Genomic DNA, 7,664 nt, shown 5'->3' on the forward strand with positions numbered 1-7,664 from the left:
GGGGAATATATTCTGAGAAAAGATAATATAATTACTTATTTAGAGCAAATCCTTGGCTATTTATCTTAGTTTTTCAGTGGTTTTAATTTTTAATCTGTAGAGTCTCTCTCCTCAAATATATTGTAAGTTTGAGGAGGATAAAGATAATTTCTTCTGGCTCTTTTATTTTTTAAAATAACAAATGTAATAAGTGGAAAATATTTCTTGATTATTTAGTCAATAACACTTCTCTGAAGTGAAGCCATTTTTTTTTCAGGTCCATAATGTTCCATATTTCCTATTTTTCTAGTCCAACATCTTTACTCATTAACTCCAGCAGTTATAAAGGAAGTTTCCAAAATTAAAACTGAGCATTAACACATTTCCCAACCACTCCCAAGATAATGCCTGATATTCTTGCTAAAAATTTCCAACTGTCTAGTAGGGAAGCTTTATCTCAGGCTTATAGTGGTTCATGGCTAAACTTCTGAAGTTTCAGAAATCAGTAAGAAGCAAGTAAACAGAAAAGAGAGAGGCAGGAGGTAGGGGGAAAGAGAGGAATTGAAAGAGAAGCAATAGACCTAACAGCAGCCAGTACAACAGGGAACATATACAGTGTCTATCCAGGTTTTATGATACAATTAGTAGTCATCCTCCATGCTATTCTTAGCCATAGAATAAAATTGAGATAAATTAAATCCATATTTTAAAGTTTCTGAAATAGTTAATGCTGGAATTTTAGAGCTAGAAAAGCATACATTATCTGTGTGGCACATATTTACTAAGTATTTTCACATATTTGAGGCTTTTGATTACCTTTCGGGTGGCTATTTCCATAATAGAATTATTTTCATTTATAGACAAGAGAGCTCAAGTTCAGAGAAGTTAGAAGTTGTCCCAAAACAAAGATTTACTGAGTTTGAAACCAAAAATAAAGTCATCTGATTTCAAGTCTATTGCTCTTTGAGTATATGATGCAAATATGTCTGTTTGTTCAGGATCTAAAACAGTTATTTTATTATGAATTTTAAACAAGAATTAAAAAATGTATACCTGAAACTTACACAATTCTATACGTCAATTATATCTCCATTAAACTGGAAAAGAAGAATTCAATTTAACCCAGAACTACATATGTAAACATTTAACACATACATACTTAACTCCCAAGATTTCACAAATACTAGTGGCAGAGACGAGAGTTAAATTCACACATTATTGTTATAACTTAAGGGACATGGAGAAAGGTGTTCGCTGGTTTGACTGGGAAAATAGTAAACTACACTAAGGTTTTGGTCCCAGTAAAAGATTCATCAAAGTCAGGGGGCAACTTATTAATAAAAAAAAAATAACTTACAGGTCAGAAAGATCCCAGCTAGAGACAAAAATGTGGAAGTTATCTAAAATATGAAATCAAGAGAAAAAAGATTTGTTTAAAGGATAACATATAAAGAGATAAAAGAAAATTAATGGAGAAAATATACATGGCCCCAAATGAACACATACTTTGTGTTTGTCATGATCCTTATTATAATACTATCACTATTATTTTAATATAGTATCTGCCTTTATTATTAATTTTATGTTTGTACTGTGTGGCATATATAAGATCTTAGTTCCTCAACCAGGGATCAAGAGTCTAAGCCACGGGACCATCAGGAAAGTCCCAGTATCTGCCTTTAAAAAACCCTATTTCTGTGCACAACAACAAAAACCAAGGGAGAAAGGAGTGTCAAAGAGATAAGTAATGGTTGTCATGTTCCCATGTGACAAAGAGATCAAAAAGACTAAGCAAGCATGGAATTAGGGCTGAGATTTCTTTGGTGCCATAAAAGAGATCAGATGAAATCAAACAGGAAAGTGAGAATTTAGATTGTAGGGAGGTAAGAAATGGTGACAAAGTAGAGAAAGCAAAATCAGAAATGATGAATAGTTTTGAGAATATAGGACAAAAGGTTTTCTTGGAAATGTGGAAAATCAGGCCATATGCTATGTGTACAAAATTTGTAGAAGGCAGAAATCTATAAACAGTTAAAGATAAACAAATTTCCAAGCAGCTGTGACAATCTTGTTGAAGATGGGAATCATGAACTTGGACAAAAAATATTACAAAAATATTTTTGTAACACCATTCAGAAACACTCAGGAACTCAATACTTAGCATTTTTGAGTAGCACATTTGTTGAGCATAACAAGCAGAATGGAGTATCAAAAGAGACAGAGATCTTTGGGAGCTAGAGGTCACATTGAAATTATCTGACCAAATTACATTCTGGACAATACAGCAAGTGATGCCAAAGATGACTCGATTTACGGAGAAAACAGAATCAGACAATTTAAAAACAGGGGCAGCAATTGTAAGCTTATGGTAACTTCTCTTTCTCTCCTATCTTGATTCTCAAGTCTGCATTCTCATTAAAAATTAACCACACTATAGTCATGTCTAACCCTGAGATTCCATGGACTGTAGCCCACCAGTCTCCTCTGTCCATGGAATTCTCCAGGCAAGAATACTGGAGTGGGCAGCCATTTGGAGTATAACCTTTAAAAATTGTGAATCACTTTATTGTACACCTATAACATATAATATTACTGTACATCAACTATATTTTAATTAAAAAATAAACTAATAAAAAAATTAACAACACTACAATACGATGATTATAGTTAATATTCCTACATGATATCTAGGAAAGCTGTTAAGGGAATAGATTCTAAGGGTTCTCATCAAAAATGTATATTTTTCTCTTTTCCTTTTATTGTATCTATATGAAATGATGGATGCTAAATAAAACCTATTGTGGTAATCATTTCACAATATACGTAAATCAAACCATCATGTTGCATGCCTTAAACTTATATAGTGGTATATGTCAATTATTTCTCAATAAAACTAAGAAAAAGAAAACAACCTCATTTTCACTGCTGTGTCTTTCTTTATACAATTTCACTGGCTCTTCCTGTACAGTTTCTGCTCCTGCTCATTCTGTTACAGCCTTCTTCTCTGGAAGCCTGGGAACTTGAGAAGGAGATTCTTTTTGTGGTGGACTACAGTCCACCAACCCCTCTATCCCACATACCTAATCTATCAAAAGTTCTTAGATGGCAGCATGGTCACAGAGTTGGAGAAGTTGGAGAAACTAAATTATCTCTTGTGCATGAGCATTACCCACATCCTTCCACCCACCCACCCCAGGATAAGAAGAGATGCTATTTTAAGAGATGTGACTAAGTAGCTTTAGGAGAAGGTGGTGACCAAGTGATGCATTAGAGTTTTGGGATGCCCAGACTGAGGTCATCAAGCCAAGAGAATTGTCCCATAGGATTGTGAGGGAGGGGTAATGGGGTGCATAATTTTCTTAAATGGAAAATATTTATAAATTTGGTTTTTATACATTTTTAATCTTCATTTTATTATATGACTCAAGGGATCCTTAATGAAAGGGATATGTTATTTTCTAATTTTTAAATGGAAAAAATCTAACAGTTTCCTGAAAAACAGATCTCTTGACACATTTAGTAAACTAAATCTCTTTTTGTGTTCGAAGATCCAACAATACTTAGGAGTAACAAGCATGAGTAAACACTAAAGACTAATGAAAAAGGATGAGAATGCCTGGAATAGAAACAGAGTAGAAAAGAGACAAGGCGGAAGCAGAGATGGTGATGGAGAGATGTGTGCATATACCCTTTATTTCCTGGAGAAACAATAGAATTGAGAACAGCATTTTTTAAAAATATAGAATAATTAACCCACACATCTCAACGGAAAGGATCCTGCCTGCCACAACTAACACCTAACAGCCAAAAATATTCAAAAATTAACAGTCATCAAATAACAAATGAACCAAGCAAAAGAAGAAAGGGAAAAAAATAACTGCAAACACAACCTCAAAACAACAAAATGGCAACAGTATATATCTAGCAATAATTATTTTAAATGTAAACTGACGTTGCTCAGCCATAAAAAAGAACACATTTGAATTAGTCCTAATGAGGTGGATGAACTTTGAGCTTATTGTACAGAGTGAAGTAGGTCAGAAAGAGAAAGACAAATATTGCATATTAACACATGTGTATGGAATCTAGAAAGATGGTACTGATGAACCAATTTGCAGGACAGCAATTGAGACATAGAGAGAACAGACTTGTGGACACAGCGTGGGAAGGAGAGGGTGGAAAGAATTGAGAGAGTAGCATGGAAACATATACGTTGCTGCTGCTGCTGCTGCTGCTAAGTCGCTTCAAGTCACTAAGTCGCTGCTAAGTCGTGTTCGACTCTGTGTGACCCCATAGACGGCAGCCCACCAGGCTCCGCTGTCCCTGGGATTCTCCAAGCAAGAACACTGGAGTGAATTGCCATTTCCTTCTCCAATGCATGAAAGTGAAAAGTGAAAGTGAAGTCGCTCAGTCATGTCCGACTCTTAGGGACCCCATGGACTGCAGCCTACCAGGCTCCTCCATCCATGGGATTTTCCAGGCAAGAGTACCGGAGTGGGGTGCCACTGCCTTCTCCCAACATATACGTTACCATAAGTAAAACAGATAGCCAATGGGAATTGCTATGCAACACAGAGAGCTCAACCTAGGGCTTTGTGACAACGTAGAGGGGTGGGATGGGGTGGGAGATGGGAGGGAGGTTCAAGAGGGAGGGGACACAGTATACTTGTGACTGATTCATGTTGATGTATGGCAGAAACCAGCAGCATATTGTAAAGCAATTATCCTCTAATAAAAAGTTTTGAAAATGTAAATGGACCAAATGCTCCAATTAAAAGACATAGAGTAGCTGAATGGATAAAACACAGAACCTATCTACAGGAGGCATACTACAGGTCAAAGACATACATGGACTGAACGTAAAATGATGGAAAAAGGTATCTTATGCAAATACAGATGACAAGAAAGCTGGGTACAATATCTATATCAGAAAAAAAAAAGATTAAACAAAGACTGTAAAAAGAGAGACAAAGAAAGAAGGACATTATGTGATAATCAAGGGATCGGTCAAACAAGAACATATAACAATGGTAAATATGTAGACACGCAACATAGGAGCACTTTATTACATAAAGCAAGTACTAACAAACATCAAGGAAGAAACTGACAGTAACAAAATAATAGGGAACTTTAAAATCTAATTATATATATGGACAGATCACAGAGAAAAAGAATCAATAAGGAAACACTGGCCTTAAATGACACATCATATCAAGTGGATGTATATGTTTGTCTGTCTCTCTCTCTCTATCTAAAACATTCCATTGAAAAGCAGCAGAATAAATATTCCTTTTAAGTGCACAGAACATTCTCCAGAATAGATTATGTTAGGCCACAAAACTAGTCTCAATATATTTAAAGAAAACTGAAATCATATCAAGCGTCTTTTCTGACCACAACGTCATGAGGCTAGAAACTAACTAAAAGAATAAAAAAGTGCATAAAACACAAACATGTGGAGGCAATATAATATGCTACCAAATATGGAACAGTGAAGAGACCAAAGAAAGATATCCTAAAATATTGGAGACACAAAATAAAACACAATGTTCCAAAATCTATGGGACACAGCAAAAGCAATTCTAAGAGGGAAGTTTATAGAGATATAAATTTACCTTGAGTAACAAGAAAAATCTCATACTTGGAGAAAGGCAATGAAATTTTCAAGATAAAAATTATGATTATTAGAATTCTTTTAGAGGGCAATTTTGAAGGACAAATAAAAAAACACCAGTGATTGTTATTTACATAGGCTAACAAAATGTCTTTGTCAAGGTTCAACATAAAAAATCTGTGAAAAAGATCACAGTTTAAAAGCCTAATTTTAGTAGTTTCTTTCATTATTATATTATAATATGTGTGATAAAAATATTAAAGTTATAAAAAGATGATAAAGACCACCTCCAGTTCCACAGTCCTACCAAAATTGATTCCCAGCAGTGTATTGATTATTCCATGTCTTTCTGGCACCTTCAGGATCTTCATTCAAAAGAACTTAGCCAGAAAGTGTGCATAAAAATAAAATCAATGAAAGATTTACCTAAAAGAGGAATGATTCCTTTGAATATGCTCTTTTCAAAAGGGAGTCTTCCAGTACATACGAAACAAACATCTGTTTAACTGTTTTATTGAGATGCGATTGACATATAACATTGTATATGTTTTTAATGTATATACACATCACATTTGTCTAAGGTATACAACATGGCAAATAAATGGGGAAACAACAGAAACAGTGACAGACTTTATTTTCTGGGGCTCCAAAATCACTGCAGATGGTGACTGCAGCCATGAAATTAAAAGACACTTGCTCCTTGGAAGAAAAGCTATGACCAACATAGACAGCATATTGAAAAGCAGAGACGTTACTTTGCCAACAAAGATCCGTCTAGTCAAAGCTGTGGTTTTCCAGTAGTCATGTATGGATGTGAGAGTGGGACTATAAAGAAAGCTGAGCGCCAAAGAATTGATGATTTTGAACTGTGGTGTTGGAGAAGACACTTGAGAGTCCCTTGGACTGCAAGGAGATCCAGCCAGTCCATCCTAAAGGAAATCAGTCCTGAATATTCATCGGAAGGACTGATGCTAAAGCTGACCTCCAATCCTTTGGCCACCTGATGTGAAGAACTGACTCACCGGAAAAGCCCCTGATGCTGGGAAAGACTGAAGGCAGGAGGAGAAGGGGACAATAGAGGATGAGATGGTTAGATTGTATCACAGACTCAATAGACACGAGTTTGGGCAAGCTTCAGGAGTTGGTGATGGACAGGAAAGCCTGACATGCTGCATGGGGTTGCAAAGAGTTGGACATGACTGAGCAACTGAACTGAACTGATACAACATCATTTGACGTGTATATATTGCAAAAATGGTTATCACATAAATTTAATTAAATCCATCACTTTTACCATAAGCAAAAGTTCCCAACTAAAATAATATTTTGTCCCTTAAACTACGGTCTGGCTTTGTTTTTTACTTTCCTAAAGAGGGTTCTATTTTTGAAATAAATTTAGTTATTTTGGTCATTAAATGGGTGATTGAAACTGTATTAGAAGTATTATAGCCAAAAAGAAATTAACAGTGCAAGGTAATAAGATATATATTTGTTTTTATTTGTCAGTGGGAAAAAAGAATAAATTTGTCCTATGATAAAATGTATACTTATTCCAAAATCAGAAAGAGGACAGATTTGTCTGAAAAGACAAAACAGAATGGAGATCGAAAGTTGTAAAAAGTTCAAGAAATCAATTCCTTTTGCCTTGATTTTTAAAAAATATATATGAATATAAATAAATTCATGCATCAGTTCAGTTCAGTCACTCAGTCGTGTTCGACTCTCTGAAATCCCATGGACTGCAGCACCCCAGGCCTCCCCTGTCCATTACCAATGCCTGGAGTTTTTTCAAACTCATGTCCATTGAGTCAGTGATGCCATGCAACCATCTCATCCTCTGTCATCCCCTCCTCTTCCCGCCTTCAATCTTTTCCAGCATCAGGGTCTTTTCAAAAGAGTCAGCTCTTCACATCAGGTGGCCAAAGGATTGGAGTTCAGCTTCAGCATCAGTCCTTCTAATGAATATTCAGGACCAAAATCCTTTAGGATGGACTGGTTGGATCTCTTTTCAGTCCAAGGGATTCTCAAGCATCTTCTCCAGCACCACAGTTCAAAAGCATCAATTCTTCAG

This window comes from Capricornis sumatraensis, chromosome 2 (assembly GCF_032405125.1).
Source record: "Capricornis sumatraensis isolate serow.1 chromosome 2, serow.2, whole genome shotgun sequence".
Classification (NCBI taxonomy): Eukaryota; Metazoa; Chordata; class Mammalia; order Artiodactyla; family Bovidae; genus Capricornis; species Capricornis sumatraensis.